Here is a 21,777-nt window from a genome sequence, read left to right as displayed (position 1 = left end):
AAGAACCCATGACTGGGTGTCTGATGGCCTGAGGAGTCCAGGAAGGCTCCCTGGAGGAGGTGTCATCATGAGAGACAGTAGGCATTTGGTCGGGGTGGGGGGGTAGACTATGGCAGGTCTGCCCGAGTAGGGCCTGTTACCAGAGGGAACACAGGGCATTCGGGGACCTGAAGCAGGCAGCCTGGAGGGAGAGGCCCATGTTTGCGAGGGGCCTGCTGTGACAGCTCTGGGAGCAGTGAGGACCAAGTGTGGGGGACAGGAATGGGAGGGCAAGGGCTAACCTCGAGGACCCCGAGGACACCAGGGGTAGAGAAAGGGCTTGCTGTCCACAGCGCTGTAAGCACATCCATGCACAGCAGGGTTGTGAGTGCACGGGCTCTCTGGCTGAGTAACAAAATCTGCCCTGGATAACAGTCTGCCCAGCTGCCTTCCAGGCCCAGGGGAGCAGGGGAATTGTGCAAAACCCTGACCATCTATTACTCCTAAGCAGGAGGTTTCCGTTGCATGCAACAGGGCTATCCTGGCAACAGGAATGCTCAGGCCTTTCTTCCAGAAGAGGCCAGCTGGAACCTGCGGGAATACACACCCTGCCACAGGGCCTGTGGGGCTGACTCAGAGCAGAGGGGGAGGGGAAAAGCACCACTGGCACTCTCCAGTTTGCCTAACACAGCTTAGAAAATCCAGTGTTGGGGGAGTTTGGAGTTAGACTCCAGGACCTGACAGTGGCTCCGACAGCCAGTTCTGTGAGTGGTTCCCTCAGACCCCAGTCCGGCTGGCCTTGCCCGCATCATGGGGAGGACACCACAGGCCGCAGTCAGGCTGCGAGGGGAACCAGACCGCAGGCTCCCCACTCCCCACTCGCAGGAGGCCTGTGATCCTCAGCCTGGCAGCGCCACCGGGCTCAGGGCCCAGCTCCCTGCATCCCCCTTACCGCATCCACCTAAAGCCACAAGAGTGGCTGACGTTAATTGGTGGCGGAAAAAAATGGATTTTTCATGGCTATTTGGAGACCTCTGAAAATATGAATTTCGTTTCATCCCCCTTTCAACATGAATGGTGTTTAATGTTCTGAATTAAGCGGTTGGCGCCAGAGGCTGGGTTTCCACTGTATTAAACGCAAGAAACCCAGAGACAGAAACTGTCTTCTTTCTCCTTTACTTGTCGTTTTCCAGGCCTGCTGTGTGGGTCTGACAACAGACTTCCAGAACCATCTCTGCAGTCCCTTACCTTCCACTTTGAACCCTTTCCAGTATGCCCCTGCGGTGCAAGGAAAATGCCCAGCTAGAGGAAAAAATCACCCGCCTTCTCATACGCTGCCCACAAACCAAGAGACATTTATTTGGTTTTGTTCAACATCGGCCTGAAGAGTCTGCCCAGGAGTGAGTGGGCACCAGGCCTGCAGGCCGGGCTCCACACCTTCCTGGGGCATCCCCATCCGGGGCCTCGGTGTGCCCATCAGCTGCAGGTATGAAGTGGGAGCCCAGCTGGTGCGCTGGGGAGGCCCTAGGAAAGGGGAGAGACCATGTCTGGCTGCCTGGGGACACCAGCAAAGCCACCATGAAATGACAACACGTTCTGTAATCTCCCTGCTGAACAGAAAATAAGAAAAAGCGGGAGGGAAGCACCTTCTGTCCTTAGAACTCAAGATCAGCCCACGTGACAATCTGGCATGGGGGAATATTTTAATTAGAAAAAGCACATGTGTCAAAACCCTGGACAAGAGAAAATACTTCATACCTATCACCTAATAACAAAGCCGAGGTGGTGGGGGCGGGGAGCAGATGGGATGGAGCCCCGCCAAGGGCGGACACGGAGGAGGAGAGTGCTGAAGAGAAGGCCAGGTCAGCGGGGCCTGCGACCAGCCCGGGGCCTCCCCAGAGCCTCCTTTCTGGGATGCGCTCAACAAGACAGCCAACGCGTGGCTCAGTTTATTACGTTCTAACAACCAGAAAGGGCTGCATTAGGTTGAAGTGCTTTTTGCCAGAGAAAATTCTGGCCCCGCCATCTGGTGTGGCAAACTCAGAATGGATCCAAGCGTCGTGCAACAAGATCACTGCACGTTCCCCTCAGACCTTCCTCGCCAGCGCACAGGCTGACATGGAGACCTGACCACGGGACATGCCTCGACCACCTCCAGGGCACCAGTGACCCCAAAATCTGGGACAGTCTGTCAGAGGGGAAGAAGACCCACCATAGCAACTGGACCTTCGTCCCTGGACCCCTGGCTTCTGAGGAGCAAGTCGGGCACAGACTCGGCCCCACAATCACAGCCGGGGGTCCTGCAAAGTAAGAAACACCACAGAACGTCCTCCCATGAGTTTTAAAGTTGACAGGACCGTAGCTGCTTCACTGAAAATCAAACAGTGCTCCTCAACTCTTTTTATAAGGAACAGATGAGAAGACCCTTAACATTCCTGGAACCTGCAAGAAGAGAAACAGATTCAGAGTGCAGGGCGCCCGTGCCCTGCATGAACCAGCAAGCCGTGGGCCTTCGCAGCAGGAGCCCGGTCACCCCGTCAGGTCGGGCATACTGACCTTCAGTTGTGACCAAGAATGATCCACTCAGAATTTACTGGGAAGAAAAACGATGAAAAATACTACATTTCACTCACTTCAACCACCCCTGCTAGAACTGCATGTTACCATCAGTGATGGAAGTGAGCATCTTGCAGCAGGACAGAGAGCTCCCCTGACCCTGTGGTCTGATGGGGTGTTGCTTGGCCCCCGGGGTCACCCCTGGGCCTCTGGCAAGGTCCCCTGCATGTGTCTTGAATCTCACCCTGCCAACGGCACGTGCTCGCCACCGGGGAATGTCCTGGCACTTCAGGCACCAACTAGTCCTGGGCTGCACGGTGACAGTCTGTCATGAAGGAGGAAGGACGGTGGCAGGTGGGCCCTCAAAATGAAATGTCAGTTCTTAAAACCGTTATGTCTGGGGAGGCTTCAGCTTAACTATGTCACAGCAGAAAATAACCCTGTTCTTTATAGGTCTCTCCAGTTGGGCAAAGTTTAACTGACTTCTGAGAGAATAAGCAGCATGTGAGAACATGCAGGAAAATCTGAGGGCAGCCTCAGCGCAAGTCAAGAGGTTCCTGTTCCGAGGCAGGAGGGACAGGCCGCTACCCAGGGTCACTGCAGAACCTGGAGGAGAACGCAACCTTCCTGGACGAGCTGGGCCCAGAGCTGAAGTGAAACCTTTCAAACGTCCTGAAGCAAGGTGTGATTCAAACTCCTCCTCTCCCAAATGTAGAAAACCAACCAACCAACCAACACCCTCTCCCAGGAACAGCCCCACAAGCATGTTTGATATCAGCCATGAAGAAAAAGTCATCAACAGTTAATAAAGTTTCCTACTTGTGCACAGACAGAACTTGCGTGTTAAAAACACTCGCTTTTTGTGCCAACGCTATAACTGGCTAACACGGGGATTCACTACCATGCTGGCTCCAGGGTCAGTAACCCATTCCTTACCTGCACTGATTCCTATCGCACTGTTAGGTCTGTTAGATCAAGATCCCCATATAGAACTCACCGAAATCCTCAAAAAGAGCTCCAGCAAATGGCCAGGAAACACATGCCTACATCCGGGATGTGAATCAAGCTGTACTTTTTGTGGAAGCCCACAGAAATATCCTGCCACCTGAAGCAAAGAGGCTGCCAGTGCCCACTGGCCCTCCCTCCTCCCAGCCTCCTCCCAATCTCTGTGGGGCTCTAATGCCTCTCAGTGCATTTCCCTGGATGTATTCTGCAAAATCAGCAAGGTATGCTGTGCTAAGATCTGAGGGTGAATAGCGGGGGGACCTGGGGTGAGGACTAGGGACCCCTGAGCACCTGGGTTGGAAAAGCAGGTGCACCAGGGTGGGGCACACGGGGCACCTGGGGGTGAGCAGGGGCACCTGAGCTTCTGGGTCGAAGAGCAGGGACCCCTGAGCACCTGACATGGATTAGGAGTTGGCGGGGCACAGGGCAAGTCTGGCTCACCATGGGATCTCTGTAGAATCCTTGGGCTCAGAATGGTTTTTACATTTTTAAACGATTGAAAAAAGTCAAAAGAAAAATAGTTCATGACACATGAAAATATGAAATTCAAACTTCAGAGTCCATAAGTATGTTTTCACTGGAAGGCAACCAGGCTCGTTCCGTATTGTGTCTGGCAGCTTTTGTGAGGAGCTGTGAGGAGACTGCGCAGCCCACAAGGCCAGAAAGACTTACCACCGGCCCATTCCAGGGGGTCTGCGGCGCTCCCACGGACAGGCACACGTAGTGATCATCGGAGGGTCCTCAGTTTCACTGCCTCCGGTCCTTCCCCCCACCCACTGAAGAACAAATCCTAAGACCACTCTGACCCCCATACTCTCTCCCCCTGGTCTTTGATAGCACAACCTCAACCAAGATGTGGCTACAGAAGTTTTCTGGAATTTTCTTAAGTACTTACTTAGGCCTGTCAACAGTCAATGCCCAAGTGCTAAGCCTGGGCCCCAGTGAGGACCACAGAATTAAGTCCTCTTTATCCCCAATAAAGAAGTGGTTTCACAATGTTTCTGTGGTGAAGGATTCTCGGTGAAAAGCACAGTATGATTTATGACTCGGTGTCCCTGACGGAAGAGCCTTATGTTCCAGACACGCTCTGGCGGCAAGGCACAAGGCTCTTGGAGGGACAGACGCCATCCCCACAACAAGGCCAAGCTGCAGCCGGAATGCATGCTGCCTCCGAGCGATTAACCCACGGCAGGAAATTTCATGTTCTAAATTAGTTACATTATGCCCAAAACCTATCAGCGGCCTGATAGCTTGAACATATAATTCTATACCTTTTACACTTTAAACAATAATTCAGTCTAATCCTGCAGCTGAAGCCAAGATTTCCAGACCAAAAGTGCACTTTCCATTTGATTAAATACTAATAAATGCAAGAATAAAATACCAGTCTTTTATCTTACAGTAAATTCTTCAAAAACCATATACTCTAAGAATTAATTATGACTCTGGAGAAGGGGACAGGTTCTTCCCCTCGAAGACAGCTTAGTAGTCTCAAAGTCTTAATTACAACAGCTCACGCATAATTTATAGTAGTCCGCGGCTTACACAGAAATGACATCATAGCCCAGGTTCTGGGACTCTCTACGTGACCCGTCGGCACGGCCATGGTGGAGTGCGTGGACAGGCAGGGAGGGTAAGAAAAGTCAGGGCAGGTCTGGCGGCAGAACAGACCACATATGGAGCTACGACCCTCCGCAAAGTACCAAGCAAATAGAATACAAACTGGAAAATACCATCATTTGCCTTCAACCCATATGTGTCTGGAACTTTAAAATTTATAAATTATTTTCACATATTTCATCCATTAACAAGGAAACCAAGTAAAATGTTACCAGAAGGAAGATGGTAAAATTCCCAGAGTAGGAGCTGTAATTAGTTTTTATTGTTAGCTTATCGAGCCAGGTCATGGACATTCAAACCACTGAGACGTGTGTCCTGTACCACATGCCACGTGAGTGACCTCCAAGGGTGGCCTGTCCCATGTCCCGGGACTTCAGTGAACAGTCAACTTCCCTGGCATGGGAAACCTGCCTTGGCCGGGAGAATGGAGAGGGCACCCTGTCCAACCAGGATACTCAGAGAGGGTGACCCACAGAGAGGTCAGTCACCTCCAAATAAAGCAGGCTGTGGTGTGCTGGAATCACGGACCGTCTGCATAGCATCCTTTGAACAAGGTCCCATCCCCCGCGTAGGTGATGAAGAAGCAATCCATCCTAGTAGGAAACTGGGGGGACTGCTGTGGGAAGCCCACAAGAAGAGGGGCAATGGTGGCACAGAGTCCGGGACTGAAGAGAAAAGCCAAGTCGGGTGACCTCTGTGGGCCCATGTCCTCCTCTGTAGCCGGGACCCCATGAGGCTGAGACTGCACGAGAAAGCACTCAGCTGCCCGTCATGGGCTGTCCAAACATCAGGGAACATTATCCGTGGCACATTATCTGCTGGCCTGAGGCGGGCACACTGCCTGTCTCCACGTGTGTGAGGCTGCACCTGCCACTCCGGTCTCTCTTCCATGAATTTCGAAGCCACATAATGATCGGGCACTCAGTAGCCAAAAGGTAAAAGGAGGTCGAGGGAGTTGTAGAGGCAGCCCAGGTATCAGCATGAGGCACAGCAGAGAGGTCACTGGGCAGCAGGGAGGCCTGTGGGAGGTGGACCCACTGGGCAGGCAGCTGAGCAAATTCACGACAAACACCCGAGAGCCCTGAGGCTGGTGTCTGGCTTTCCAGGGTCCCAGATAGGCATTTTCTTATAATGGCGCCCCTCCCCCATTCCTGGACCAAAGTAGCGCCAGGGACATCAGAAGTGGACGCTCAAGAGTGGACTCAGAAACAGCCCCTTGCTGTCCAGGAGCCGGGGGCAGGGGGGGCACTGGGAAACGTCCCCGGCTTGGACCCAGGTAAGAAACCATCGAGGCACCCCAGGGCCACTGCCCTTGAGCTCCGAGCGCAGCCACATTCACCCAGGATGGTGCGTAAGCAAGCCTCTCCCCTCACGACACTCAAGACAAAGGTGCGGGTTCCCAGAAAGCGGACCGGTGACCAGACACAAATCTACCTTCCCCGAAGTTCTGCCGCCAACCCCACATGGGCCACAACTGTGTCACTTTCTAGACTCGATACTCTACCATGGCTGATATTTACATTTTGACACTCTGTAAATTCCGGAAGGCCTCCACTGCCAATGATGGCTTACACCATTTTTGCAATGGATGTACGTAATGTTAGTGACCCATCCAAGTAACTGTAAAAATCTGGCTGAGTTTCCGAAGAGGAAGAAAATAAGCAAGCACCGTGAAAGTCACTCCTTCACCTCATTACAAGCAAGACGTACGGGACCTGCATTCATACAACATTACGTGGGGAGGGGGGGCGGTTGTCTTCCCGAACTGCTTTGTATTGAATCAAGTTTTTTATTAAAATTAATCCGATGAAAGTTCTAAGTAGTGGATTTCCATTTTAGAGGAATCCTTGACCACATCTGGAAAGTGAGCAATTTCTTAGGTGATTTCATCTCTGCTCCTCTCGTGACTCATCCCGGTGGAGCCGGGTCTCAGGGGCTCATCACACAGCTCACGTTACCACATCCGATTTCTGGAGTACCACACCAGCCAGAAAGGAAGGAGGTGCCTGCCCCATTTGTGGGCGCTCCCTCCCAGTGAGGGCCCCGGGAGGACACCCGCACGTCCACTGCCCCTACTAACTCCCAGCCCCACTCAGCAAGCTTCATTCCACCGTGGCAGCCACGCCCTATAGGATTCCCCATTACATCATGTCAGCAGTGAACGTGCTCCCCTCCAGCCCCACGTTTCTAACAGCAAAACTGGACACCAGTCGTGATGAGAGGCTCACCCTCCACACAGCAGCAGAGCCTGGGCCACGGACGGGACTTCCCATGTTGGGGCGCAAGCAACAGGAGGGGCTGCGAAGGAGGAGCAACAGCCGTGTGAAAATCTGATGCCGAACCAGACAGGTAAGCCAGGAGCGGACACAGAGCTACGCTGGCCCCACCCCATGCAGACACCCTGAACAGAATGTCAGCTTTCACTCACTAATAAGAAAAGGCCCTTTAAGAAACATCTGCTCTGCTCTTTTCGCTTACGATCAATTTCTTAGCAGTAGGCATTCAACCATATATTTGGGGAAAAATGTATTTCTTTTAGAGGTTCTGGTCAATGCAGGTATTGCTACTTCTCAGAGAAATGTCTTGCAAGGTATGCCTGCTTTAACCATCCACAGACCCATTCTTACACCGGATTTTATATCCGTTGATGTCAAATCCCTTACACAATAGCTCAAGACATCAAGGTCTCCAACTCTGGCCCACACCACGGCCACATCTGAACATACCTAATACTGAGCCAGATCCAGAATGTGCATACACAGCCAGTCACCCACAAACGTACATGGAACACTCTATCTAGGGGCATGTCGTTACTACTAAAGCACCAATTGTCCCTTTAACTGGCTAACTTAAGGACTGCCCTGATGTGTCTCTAAAATGTCACTGCGACAGGTCTCCCCTCCCTGCCCAGGCAAGCTGCAGGGCTAATCCAGAGGAGCCCTTCCCCTCGAGGGGCGTCTGGATGGGAAACCCCAGCTTCCTCTAAGATCCTGGAATGGACTTGGGCTGAATAACCTCATGTCACAAACACAGAATCAGGTCCCTGAATATTTCTGCTCTGTGAAGTGGGTCGTACCCTGTTGGAACCCTGTCCCTGGCTGGATTGTGAACCCTCAAAGTCCCCCCCGCCCTCCCACCCCTCTGCCCCAGGCTTCAGCAACTCAGGCCAGGTGGTCGCCTTGCATATGTGTCCCCTGAGAAAAGATGGCAGACCTGTCACACCTGTAGGTGGCCACAATGCTGGACAGTTAGCACATGTCTCTGACTCTCCTGACTCCGCTGGTCCCAAGTTGTCCCCCTCCCATGCCCCAGCTACTGATCCAAGTCTGTCTCTCGCAGGCGTGTCAGTCGGCTGGGGACAGGTCAGCGTCAGATGCCGCCACCCAGTACGCTGGACCCAGTCCGCAGCCGGGGGCAGGGCAAGCCTGGCCCTCGGTCCTGGGGGTGCGCACTGTATGCCAAAGCAGGGGGAAGCCATCACATCAAGTCAGGAGGTACTGGAATGGTTTAAATGGAAATTTAATGTTTAATACAAAAAAGTCATTTTTGAGGAGTTATTTGGTTTGAGACATTTGTTACTTACACACATGCAGAAGGTACACATAAAATCCACACTTATTCACAGAAGCTTTGTTTTAATAAAAACAGAGACCAACTGGTAACCAATTTATCTACAAATGACACAGAGACTAAGTATTGTGCACACACTTTTCTTCGGAAATAGGGATTATTACAAAGTCGTATGTAAGCTATTCCCAATCTTTGTTCAAATAATTGATTGATGTAATCATATACCCCTCACGTGATCCCACTACCATGAGGAAAACTTCTACAGTGTATTTCAAAAACTAGCAAACCTGTAAAATTACAAAATTTAACTGGTACATTTTATCGCAATTACAACAGAATGAATTCTTCAAACAATATTCACAGATGAAAATCTCATGGATCTGCAATGTTAATTTCAAAGGTAACTTGAGTTAGAAGAAAAATCCAGACTGTCACAGAATGAAAAGCTTTGATAATTAACTACTTCTTTAAACTCTAAGACCTAGCCTATTAGCAAGCAAACTAACATTAAATATCTTTTCTTTCATGTTTTTTTCAACAAAAGGATACTACTATTTTCCCCATTTCTACAAGACTCTCCACCGGGTTTGGAACATACTGCTGGAACGAGGCGCCCAGAGTGTGGGTGGGGGAATCTAGCAGCACCTGTCCAGAGGGCAGTGAACATGCAACTTGGGAAAGTCATGACAAATGTCCTGATGAAACACTAGATTGTGACCTTCCCTGGTTTCGCCATCCTGCCCAGGGATAGTTCCTCGGGGGCCAGTCAGGAGACTCAGCAGGGGCCAAGCTGAGCTGATGACCAACTACATTACATACAATACCCCAGATGCTCCTTCTGTTTAAAAATTATCAAATCTACGTCTTTTTATTGGGCTAAAATTAAGATAGTATTTATCATTTTAAGCATTTGTCAATGTACTATTCAGTGTCATCAAATACATTCAAAATGTACTTCTACCCAAAACTTTTTATCACCCCCAACAGAAACTCTGTCCCCACTGAACACTAAGTACTCCCTATTCCCCTGCCCAACCCCTGCCACCCACCATCCCGCTCTGTGCCCTTCAATGGGACTACTCTAGGAACCTCACAGAGCTGGGATCATACAGCGTTCTATGACTGGCTTATGTCACTGAGCATAATGTCCTTGAGGGTCACGCATGTGGTGGTAGGTGTCAGAATATCTTTCCTTTTTAAGGCTGAATAACGTTCCATTGTGTGGATGGACCATCCTTTGTGGCTTACCCATTCGTTCCTCGATGGACATCCAGATTGTTTCCAACATTTGACTATTGTGACTAGTGCTATGAACTTGACTTCATAAACACCTGTTTAAAACTCTGCTTTCCCTTCTTTTGGGTATATACTCAGAAGCGGAATTGCGGGATCACACAGCTACTCTGTGGTTAACATTTTAAGGAACAGACACACAATTTTCTGCAGCAACTGCCCCGTTTCACGTCCCCACCCACAGTGCACAAGGGCTCCAATTTCTCCACACGCTCACTAGCACTTGCTATAAACGTTATCAAATACACTTCTTGTGTTCAGGACACCACACGCTACAGACTATAATTCAATAATCGTTTTTTGCATCACTAGCCCACAACTCAATCTAATAACAGGACTAGCTGTTTCCTGACCTTGCCTGCATTTCCTGTGTGCCAGGCATCTGTATAGCTCTCTAATCCTTACAAGAGCCCTGCAAATTAGGCGCATCCATTTCTCTGATGACAAAAAACCTGAAGCTCAAACACGAAAGTGACTTTTCCAGAGCCCATGGTGGGTAACAGGGATGAGGCTGTCTGACTCTAGAGCACTGAACATGCACTGGGGGAAGATTAGTTTAGATACCCCATTAATTATGGATTAAATTACCATGTAACAGAAAAAAATAAAATGAATATATCAAACACTTGTCTTCACTGGAATTCCTAAGGACAAGGCTAAAGCAGGTGTTTAAATCAGAACTGGGTTAATATGAAGAAGCATTAAGTAGGCAACACTCCATGCAGGCTGTAAGCATGTGAAACTGTGATGCCTGAGCAAATGACAACTCAAGGGACCGAACTCCGGGGACTGTGCTGGCACCTAGCTGTCCCTCTTCTGTAGGACTGTGAGGGCGGAATCGACGCTTGTTTCTTTCTGCCTCCCCCGAGTCCCTGGCTACCGTATCTGCAGAGCAGATACTCAGTAAATTGAATTTGCTGCCCTTTCTCGCCAGCCACACGCCCAGGACCCAGACCTGCTTTAAACCCTTGACCTGGGAAATAACAGTCAACCCAGACCCAACAAAGAAGAGACAGCCTCCGGAGGAAAGCCCCCTAAGTGCTGGTCCAATCCGGAGCAGGAGATCACAGGTCTCAGGAAATGCAGATCGGCAGGAATGGGGGGGGGTTCTGCAGCCCCACCGGCTCCCAGGTGGTACAGGTGCTGCCTACAACCACAGAACTGGACAGATAAAGCTGAGGGATGCTGAGCCTCCCATTACCGTCTAGACATCTGCAGCCCTTCGTATACACTAATACCCCCAAGTATCCCTGAGAAGTCCCCATCTCACTCTAAAACACTGAGAGCCAGGTGAAAATGGTTTTGTTAAACAAAATGCTTATGTCAAACCTTTATAACGCTTGCAGCAATTCATTTGGACCCCATCATTGCTTTGGACACTGAGAAGCTCCCTTCTGAATTCTCATCCTATTCTGAGCCATTTTACAGAAAACATGTGCCCCATATTTGGAATTTCAGCCTTGTTTACACCCCTGCCCTATTTCCTGTGCCTGATTCCCTTCTCTATTTCATATGTATTTTTCATTTTTATAAGTAGATATGCTTCTGTAAGCATCCTAAAATTCTTCCTTGGCACATAACTGATACAGATCAATAAAATTACGAAACTAGCTGAAATAACCAGCAAGCCTGTGATTTACAACACAGCTTTAGGCCTGTCAGACGTAGTTCCCATATGACCCACATCTCACCCATTCTCACACCTCTGTTCCAGAGTCTTCCCAAGATCTGTGGTTCCCACCATACTGTTTGTCTGCTGAGCTGAGCCTCTACGGGCCTCCCCAGGCCATCCTTGTGCTGCCGCCACTAGCCCCGTTCTGCAGCGTGCTCAGCCCCACCAGGGCTCACGGCCACACAGTGAGGTGTGACGCGATGCACCGAACCCTGTTCCACAGCCTCCGTGAGCTGACTGTGAGCTGAGCCGTTAAGGGCTCTGGGTGCACCAGGGAGGTGACCCCCAGCTCTCTGCCAGCATGTGCCCCCCCACACTGCTAAGAGGGGCCCAGGGAGCACGACACAGAATAGGTATACCATACGCCAGCATTTCACCTACTCTCACCCTTCAATTCCAGTGTTTCCCCCCAAGATATGTGGCTTCCCACAAAACCACATATTTTTGACAACTGTATTATATTTTAGCCTTTACAAAATATCCAATAAATATTCTCCAAGGTATCATTTCTGTGGTGCATAGTATCTCCTTTTCTTAGCTGACTCCCCCTTAGTAACTGCTGGTGTCCTACTGGTCCCCTGTGGTCTTCCAAGAAGGCAGAGAGGGGGGCTCCCTGGGCAGAAGTGCAGCCTGCTGAGGGGAGCTGCCCGGGCCGGAGACATGCAGGTGGGCAGAACAGAGACCTGTGTTCTCCTACTTCCAGTGTGTGCACTGAGCGGGGGTCTACAGGCGTCTGACTTCCCTTCCAACACTAAGCCTGATGATTAGTCCCATTGCTTGCATAGTGTTCAGTCTGGGGGTGCACCCAGACCCTCGGCTCTTCTTCCCCTTAAGTGTTGGCTCTGGAACAACTGAGTATCACTCTTTTATCAAAAGCTAGTAGACAAGAGAAGCTTTTAAATATTTAAAAGTTAATTTTTAAAAAATGTAAATATAATATATACAGATTTCAATGAAACAACCAGACTTTATATCCTAGAATCATATATAACCAAGGAAAAGCTAACAGAGAAATAAATTGTCTGGCAGAGTAGAATTACTTGTCTAAAGTCACCTCTGGATAAACTGGAAAACATAACATAGCAATTATTGTATCTCTAAATCATTCTACAGTAGAATTTTCGCTGAAGATTTAGTCATTCTATCAATTTTCAACAACTTGGAACTAAAATAATTAACCACTATTACTGTAAAATATTTTCTACTTGGTAAAGCACAACTTTTTCTACAGAAATAACATGAGACTACAAAGAAATATTAACGTGCCAGGCAAACAAAAAGAGAAAGAGCCAACAGAAATGAGTACGGGAATCACAGGTTTGTACAGTTCTCGAGCATGTGGCCCGGACGGGAGATGCAATTTCGAATGTGGTCTCGCGGGGCAGGAACCGCCATGTGTGTCATCTGAAAAACAGCTCGCACACTATGGGAACGCAATAAAAATTAAACCATCATGAGAGTAAACTTTATCCCACAGCTTAAAGCAATATATATTCCAGACACTTTTGGATAGCAATAATAAACATCTCATATAGGAAAGGCAAAAATTTCAACCCAAAAGAAAAAAGCAAACAGAACCCTTGCAAAGCCCAATGATGGCCACTCAGCTTCATGTGGAAATCACACAAACGGCTTCCTCAAATCAAACCCACCAGGGCTACTTTCTTCAAACAACTGGTCAAATGATTTGATTTCATTAAATTTCATTTTATTGATCGGTTCTTTGAAATAAGTAATTAGCCATATCCAGAAACCTTCTTCATGACAGAAAATATTACCTTTGCTTTTTTTCAAGCAGGTGAGCAACCTGGCCTGAGATGGGTTTTCCAAATGAACTAAATCTCTCTTCCACGGGAGAGGTCAGCACCCTCTAAGACACGCCGGGTCTCCTTCCAGCCTCCTGCTCAACGCCGCAATCACCTGCGGACGACCTCACGCTCGCTGCCCTGCCCCCAGCTCTCCAGACCCCACATGCCACTCCCCCCTTCCTCTGGCACACCCGTCCCCTCCGGACCCTCGGGAGCAGAGCACCCGGATACTTCCCATGCCCCGTCATGTAGGAGAGCACTCGTCTCCACGCAGGTGCTCCTTAAAGTAGGGGGTGGCAAGGGAGGGGTGGGCTGAAGGGACTGTGGCCCTTACAATGCCCTGGAAGAGGGTTTTCACACTACAATCTCACCTCACCCCTGTTGGCCATCACTCTGTGAAAAAACCGCTGTGACCAATGGGCCGGAGACGGACACAGGCTGAGATGTCCTACAAGGCTCCATCATGGGCTCCTGAAAACCTGGAGGCCTCTCCCAGGAGAGAAGGAAGCAGGGGACCCCCCAAACCCACAACTTGGAGAACAGAAGGTGTCACCATCCTGCAAGGGACTCACACCACCTGGAACCTAGTGGTTTGGCAAATGTCGTATCTCTGATCCAAACCCTAAAACCTGTGGTAGAAGAAAAGGAAAAGCTCCAGGCTGCTTCCTGGCTGCTGAAACTTAACAGATAAAATGTATTGAAAGCAGATCCGTATTTACTTTGTGGGACTGAAAGGTTTCTTCATCTCACACGTAACTAATACAATCAAAACACTAGCAAACACAGCACAGCTGAAAGAGAGTGTGAGGCTACACAGTGAAAAGGAGCACACACAGCATTTGTCATTTTGGCCCACTCACCGGGGTCTCTGCCAGCGAGCTTCCAACTGCCCGGGTCATAAACACCCACCTCGGCTCTCCTCCCCCGTGCTTGGATGCAGGACTCTGTAGTTTACTGGAAAGGCTCACTGCGTCCCACGTCCCCACGCCGCAGTACCTTCTTGAGATCACGACTGAGAATGCCATCTCCTCCAGGGGGCCACGTGTGAGCCAGGCCTTCCGTGGCATGGGCTCCACGAGGACTGGGCAGCTCTGACCAGGCGGCTCTCCACGTGCAAACCGTGTGTCTGGGCTTCATTCAGGGAGGACCTGCCTGCGTCTCCACCCACCCCTTCTTGGCCCTTGTTGTTCTCCATGGACACAATGTCAATGGGGGGATCTGACATCAATGCCTAAGGGTCCAGTGGACAGAAGAAGCTCAGGGCTCCCTCCTCCGGGGAGTCTTCACCCAAGCACTGGAGTTGGTGCAGAGACTGGAGCCCAGCAAAGCCGACCCAGGACGGGGGGGCAGGAGGGGGGCTGGCAGCAAGGGGATCCGTGCCGACACCCACGGGCCCTCCTGGTCCTCAAAGCCCCATCTTGCCTGGTTCTTCACTGTAACCCTAATGAACACTGCAGCATTAAAACCTCATCATAGACACAGGGAAACTGAGGCTTATGGGGATCTTACAGAAGCTGGTCAAAGACAAGAGCTACCAAGTGGCAGAGCCAGGCCCAGAATCCTGATTCAGTCTGGCTTCAGGATCGGCTCCCTGAACTGTATATGTTGCCCTAAAAAAGACCCAGAGAAAAATGCTCACAGAAGAGTCCCTGAAAAATAAGACCTCCAAATTCAAGAACCAAGAAAATCTTTATGGGAGGAGGAGTTCTGAAGGATGGGTCGGAGTTCAAAAGGGGTCGATGAAGAAGGTATTTGTAAATAAGTGTGCAAAGACACAGAGAAAAGCAAAGCACGGGGCCTGGACAGACAGACCGCAAGCCGATGAACAGCAGTAAGCACCAGGACTGGATGAGGCCTCAGAGCAGCACGAGGCCCGGGGACGTGGCTGTCTCTGGTAGCAGTGAGGTGTCCGCGCTGACCAGGACAGGGAGTGCCCAAGCCCGTCCGGAGACGCACCTGCACCGTAGGTCATTTCACCGACCCTGGCCCGCACAGGAGCCCCTGCCCCCGGTGGGGCTGAGGAGCGAGGGGAGAGGCACAGGCTCTCAGAAAACCCTCGGCACTGGAAGCTCTCTGCCGTGTATATGGCAGGGGGCGGGAGAGGCTGGGAAAGGCCAGGGAGGAGTCAAAGATGGCAGCAAGGGAGTCCTGCCTGACAGCACCGAGCCACGGGTATGAGAGGGGGGCAGAACCCCTCCGGCGGGATGGGGAAGTCCTGAGAGCACCGTGCCACAGGTACAGAGGGGGGCCAGAACACCTCAGACAGGCTTCGCACAAGTGATCCCTACAGATCACGACTGGGATCACCCACGGCACTACGGACAGTTGGGGCCAGACCACTGTGGCAGGGGTAGGACCTACGTGCCACGGGTTACCCACCTGCATCCCTGGCCTCCAATCACTGGATGCCAGCAGCACCTCCTCAGTAATGGCCCCCAGAAATGTCTCAGTGACAAGCATCCCCTGGGGGGCAAAATCATCCCCAGTTACAACCACGAGGTTAATGATGGGATAAGAAAAACAACTAGAAATTCCAAGCTGCCCCAGGCCCCAGGGATCCCAGGATGTCTGGCATACTCAGCACTGCAAACCCTGGGGGTCAAGAGCAATCGTCTCAGGTTCCATGTGACTCTTATGAGCAAATAATGAAGAATTTTCCAATGCAATCTAATGCAATTTCTGGTACAAAGCACCGGGAACACACGGAAATAAGACACCATGAGCAAGAACAAGCAAAACCCAAACAGCAGCAGCCCTCAAGGCCCTGAGGTACGGGGCTCGCCAGACAGACAGCAGCTCGACCACTTCCAAAGAAAAGACCAGCTTGAATGCACCCACATTATGCCCCAGCGCCACCAGGTGACTGAACTCCATGGTAATTGTAGAGCCCTCAAAATTCAGCCTTAAGCTAAAAAAGGAGTACTCCATTTTTATTGTATATGATATTTATACATGACATTGAAACACACGCTTGGTATTTTTTAGTTGGTCCACATTTTAACCTGTAAGTGCAGTGCACGCAGGGCTAATCACAAAACCCTCTCTTACCACCTTGTTTCCATCTTTGTCTAAATGGAGGGAGCCCAGGAGGCCAATACAACAGTGTGACTAGAAAACAGAAGGGGGCCTACAAAGAGATGCCATCTACCACTACATCTCCTTATTTCACTTATTTGATTTCTGTTCCTGGAAAAAAATCCCACTGGTTTATTTTTCCTGGGAAAATTCTACTCTATGTTCCCGGGGCATATTTGCTACAATACCTTACTCTCTAGGAGAACAGCAGACCAGTGTCATCCTCCCAAAAGCAACAGCAGGAGGCACACGCCGCTCATTTCTGTGACGTGTCCCAAAGTCAGCCTCGCTTTCCAGATCGTCCAAGGTCTTTGCTAGATGTCACACACATCACCAGCACTAGAAACTTTATCAGCAAGTCAGATGAAAACAAACAAAAAACACAGCCAGGCACACAGACCTGGGTACAAATGGGCCGCTGGTGGAAGCACACAGCCGCGGGGAGGCTCGCCCATCCGGACACCTCACCTCCGGCTGCCCCGGTGGTGCGCGATGGCACAGGCCCCTCATCAGGAGGGCACCGGGGAGGCCCCCACCTAACCGCACCCTGGGGTCTGATGCTCCCAAACTGGGGGTCCTCGCCTGTCTTTCTCAACGGGGGGTGTCGGCAATCAGAAGGCAGTGTCATTTGTCACAGTGACTGCCTGAGCTGGGAACATGCAAAGGGCAGGGGTCAGGGATGCAGAACGTTCTGGAAGATGTGTAATCAGAGTCATCCCGCACCCTGTGACACTTTCGAATATGTTGCAACACAGCCGAACCACAAGCACATCGACCGTGTGCGCGTGCAGACCTGTTGCGGGGTTTCCGCACATACAGGGTGGTGCCGGGATGCGAGCAGCCTGCAACTCAGCGGGAAGATGGGCTCCATCTTCTTTGGCACTTTACAGAAAGCCAGCCACCATGTCAGAAAAGCCGTGGCACTGATGTCAATGCTGATCAAACCAGGAGCTGAAGCAAACTGGCGGGGGCTGCTGAGCTGGGGGGGGGGGAGAGCGCACACTAGCGCTCACTGCACCGCCTGCTCCAGCCAAGGCCCGCCCTGCTATTTCTGTTCCGAATACACAGACCTGCATTATAAATTACTGCCCCTTTACTTGTATCTTACTTTTAAGATTTTTTAACACTAGTGTCTGTATGTAGGTAGATGTTATCTACGAATTTCATTTCAGGATTGTGAAGGGCAGGTCATAACCCATGTGTACTTAAATGGGGATCCCGGGTCTGCCCCTGATGGAAACCATTATGCAGTGATGGGATATCCCCAGAACGCATGCAAAGACAGGAAGACAAAACACATTTATAAGAACCTTCCTTAAACTTCCTTAAAAAATAACTGTGATATTTAACCTTTGATATCTAAGTGATTCAATAAAATATTCTTTAAAAATCTGTTAACATTCACACCAGAGGAAATACAGAAAAGAGAATAAAACATCCAAGCCCCCGGATCCGACAGAATTCAAGTCAGCCTCGACCCGACTTTTAGAAAAGCTAGAGCCAGAAACCGCTAAATAAAAGGTAATACAACTGGGCATAACACAATAAAAGATATTACCTTCAAAATGCATTACTGTTGCCAATTATAAGAATCACTTCAACTTAATTTCAAAAGCACAATCACCCTCAACAGAAAGAGTCTCTTTTTTAAATTTCAAGGAGTATTACATTAAGGCAATAACTCACCTTCCAGCTATAATATCGCCCTCCCTTATTGCAACACGACATTTCATAAATACTTCTCATCGACATGTCAAGCTAATTCACGTTAATTTTATTGTATTTTGGTGCTATCTCACATTTGTGTGCAATTACCTTTATCATTTTATTGCCAAGGCAGAAAGTAATCAGAACAATTATTCGAAAACGGAGGTTTATAAATTCTAAATCACCGTTGCTGGCATTTTTGATAAAACAGCAGCTTTATCTCAGGAAGTGGCAGGGACATGGGATAAATCATGCATCAGTCAAGTGCAGCTGACCCCCAAGTGCATTGCACAATATCAGAAGTGCTTCCAAAGAAACTTTCCAGCATCATCCATCATCCTTCATAACACTAAAATAGCTACACACCTGAAGAATGGAAGCTGGAGGATAAAAAAAAAAGAAGAAGAAATCATCCCAGGCAGTGTGGGCAAAACCATTAACTGCTCTCCCTTTAAACTGTAAGATATGGTCCGTGCACACAAACAAACATGACGTTACAATAACTCTAAACATCTGTATTCATATTCGTCAACTCAGTTTTAAATATAAATGAAATATGGAGTAGAGTCATGAACAGAAAAAGTGCCTTTCCAGCCCACATACATTTTTATGTTGTGTTTGGGTAGAGCTGCTCTTAAGAGCGGCCATCTCCATCAGGTCTACGTGGGTAATACTGCAGCCCACAGTCAGCGGATTACCCCGTCACTACATCTGTTCTAGAGTCTTCATTTTCTTCAAAAGTTTATTGCTAAAAAAAAAAAAAGGATGTAACTTGATTTTAAAGACAAGAATAAAGGGAGAAATCTGTGAGTCCCCACACTGGTTTCTCTGTGAGTTAATCACAGGTGACAGGGGGCCCTGTAGTCGTGCAGGCCGTCAGGAAGGCAGGTGGTCCGCTCCCCAGGCACACGTCTTCACACGGGGAGACGGCCTCAGACCTCAGCTGCAGCTTTCCTCATGGAAACACAACCAGCACTTCACACCACACCTCTGGCACACATTCTCCATACCTTGTTTTAACCCCCTTTTATAAAGCAAGATAAAATAGCCATGGGATCATCTATTTCCTTTGTTGTCAAAAAGCAAACATCCCAGAAAAAGAATGTTTCTGGGCTTTACAGAGGTGACCTCATGCCAACGGACTATCAGAAGGTCTAGCTGGGTAGGAATGGAATTGATTAGCTGCATATGCCTGGCACGGGGCCAGGCGCTTTACATACATTATCTCATTTACTCCTCCCAGCGAACCGAGGGTAGAACAAATTACTTGTAGATGAGAAAACAGATTGGGAGGTTAAGCAACCAACCTAAGGGCACAGCACGCAAGTAGTAGGTGTGTATTCAAGGTCAAATCCAACACATTTCAAAGCCTACACTTTTGCCAGACTCATAACTATCTCCTAGACACAGACGCAATCCTCACTATATCAGTCAGAACAGGCTTGGTTATTCTGCAGTGACAAATACCACCAAACATCCAGTACGGGTCTGGGTTCATCTCCAAGACATTGCCCACTAGCCTGACCACCACAGCCAGGGAAGGAACGTGGGGAATTATGCACAGACCTCTAAATGCCCTGCCCTCCCTATGCCAGGATCTGGACACTTCATAAAGATGTCCAACGACTTCCAATCCTCATCTGATGAAAACTAACAACGATAAGTTTGTATTTGTGTCAGCTAAGTTTTATGGTCCTTTGCCACCAGTAAACACAATTCTAGTAAGAAAACTTCATGAAATAGGAGTCAGGTATAAGACCTTACATACCACAGTGTCCATAAAGACACAGAATACTTTTAAAACTTTCAACTGTCACACCTCTAAGTATGAATATGGTACGACCCCTGCTATAATAAAGTGCAACTAGAACTTTTAGAGGGCTTCATGCTCATGCCATGAAAATTTAATATCTGTGTTTATAACAAACAGAAGTAAGATTCATAATGAATCACATATAGGTAAAAAGAACCAATCCAACAAAAAATGGGAATTAAAAGAAAATGGGTAAGAACAACAACAAAAAACAAGCTCTAAATAAGTAGAGAATGCTATAAAAGAAAATTGTTATTCATATAATATTAATAGTAGAGGACCCTCAATATTTCTTTTAATTTCTTCTCAACATGTAACATTTGGAATTTGAAAAATAAGCAAGTTAGCTGGTCCCCCTATTTGGAAGCATGCCATCTATTCTGAAACAAAGGTAGTTCATTTTCTGTCTATCCTAGTCCAACCTCAACCCCAAGCTCCCAACCACACTTACATGAGTAGTTTAGAAGAATTCTGTAGACTACTTTTTTTTGCCAAGCAAGGACAAGATATACTCTCCTTCACAAATAGGATTTCACCTAGCAGACCCGATCTGCACTGGTGATTGCAATGCAGTGACAGACACGTGCTTCCCCAAGTCTGTTTACTTCCTGTTACATAGAAGAGTACACTGTGGATCACGAGAGCCAGGGTTCTCACTACCAGGGAAGGGTGCAGGCTACAAGGAAACCTGCTGTGTTGGATTTGAATTGGAGGTGTCAAGACAAACTCAAGAGTGTTTAAATATGCGTGCAGATGACAGACAGAGCAGTAAACACAGGATGCATGATGATGTGCAGGCATGGGTCGGTGAATGTGTGGAGACCTCCAGCCCTGTCCACGGAGAAGGGTCAGAGCCACAGCACCTCGGCACCAACAAGCACACCTGTGCCCAGATTTGGGTTTCTAAATATCATCCTCCAGGAAAAGGTACTTGGGCTCCCGCCGGAAGTGACTGAATCCAGGGCTGAGGCAAGGAAAATACAAGATGCGTGTGGATTACATGTGGTGCCAGAAAGTAAGAAGTACTAAAGAAGGATGGGCATATCTCAGACACACAGGAGTCAACCCCAAGGAGCTGACATCAAAGCTGTTTAAGTAACAATATAAGTAAAGACAGTACTGCCTAAAATCCACAATATGAAAGAATACCCAAGAGTCCATTCTAGTACCAATAATTCATCACATAGAATTCCAAGTAGTAANCAATGGGAGAGAAAAAACAGCTCTTCCTTAAGAATTCCAAGTAGTAAATGAAGAAAGAATGAAGGAAATACGTAACATCAGACAAAAAAAGACAGCAATAATTGTTGCAGGCAAGATACATCGATGGATGCAAAAATCAGTGGGTGAAAGCCTGAGAACCAAGAAGTCTGTGTGGTTTCAAAATATCTCCCCCANTCCAAGTAGTAAATGAAGAAAGAATGAAGGAAATACGTAACATCAGACAAAAAAACACAGCAATAATTGTTGCAGGCAAGATACATTGATGGATGCAAAAATCAGTGGGTGAAAGCCTGAGAACCAAGAAGTCTGTGTGGTTTCAAAATATCTCCCCCAATGTACTTCTTAACTACACAGGGTGAAATAGTAACTCTATGGCTGGAGAGACATGACGGATCGCAGCTTAACCAAGTGAGCAAGGTTAGCATTCCCGGTGACTGACGTGTGGACGTCATATA

The 21,777-nt window shown here is 48.8% G+C and overlaps 1 protein-coding gene across 4 annotated transcripts in view; it reads right to left on the bottom strand.

Annotated features, from left to right (window-relative positions):
* The window catches only part of MGMT (O-6-methylguanine-DNA methyltransferase), a 291,274-nt gene that overhangs the window by 239,923 nt on the left and 29,574 nt on the right, over positions 1-21,777 (bottom strand). The gene's annotated exons all lie outside the window — the stretch shown is intronic.

The sequence above is a fragment of the Ailuropoda melanoleuca genome, chromosome 6, assembly GCF_002007445.2.
Source record: "Ailuropoda melanoleuca isolate Jingjing chromosome 6, ASM200744v2, whole genome shotgun sequence".
Lineage (NCBI taxonomy): Eukaryota > Metazoa > Chordata > Mammalia > Carnivora > Ursidae > Ailuropoda > Ailuropoda melanoleuca.
Note: the sequence above shows the minus strand (reverse complement) of the source record. Positions and strands in the feature narration are given on the sequence as shown.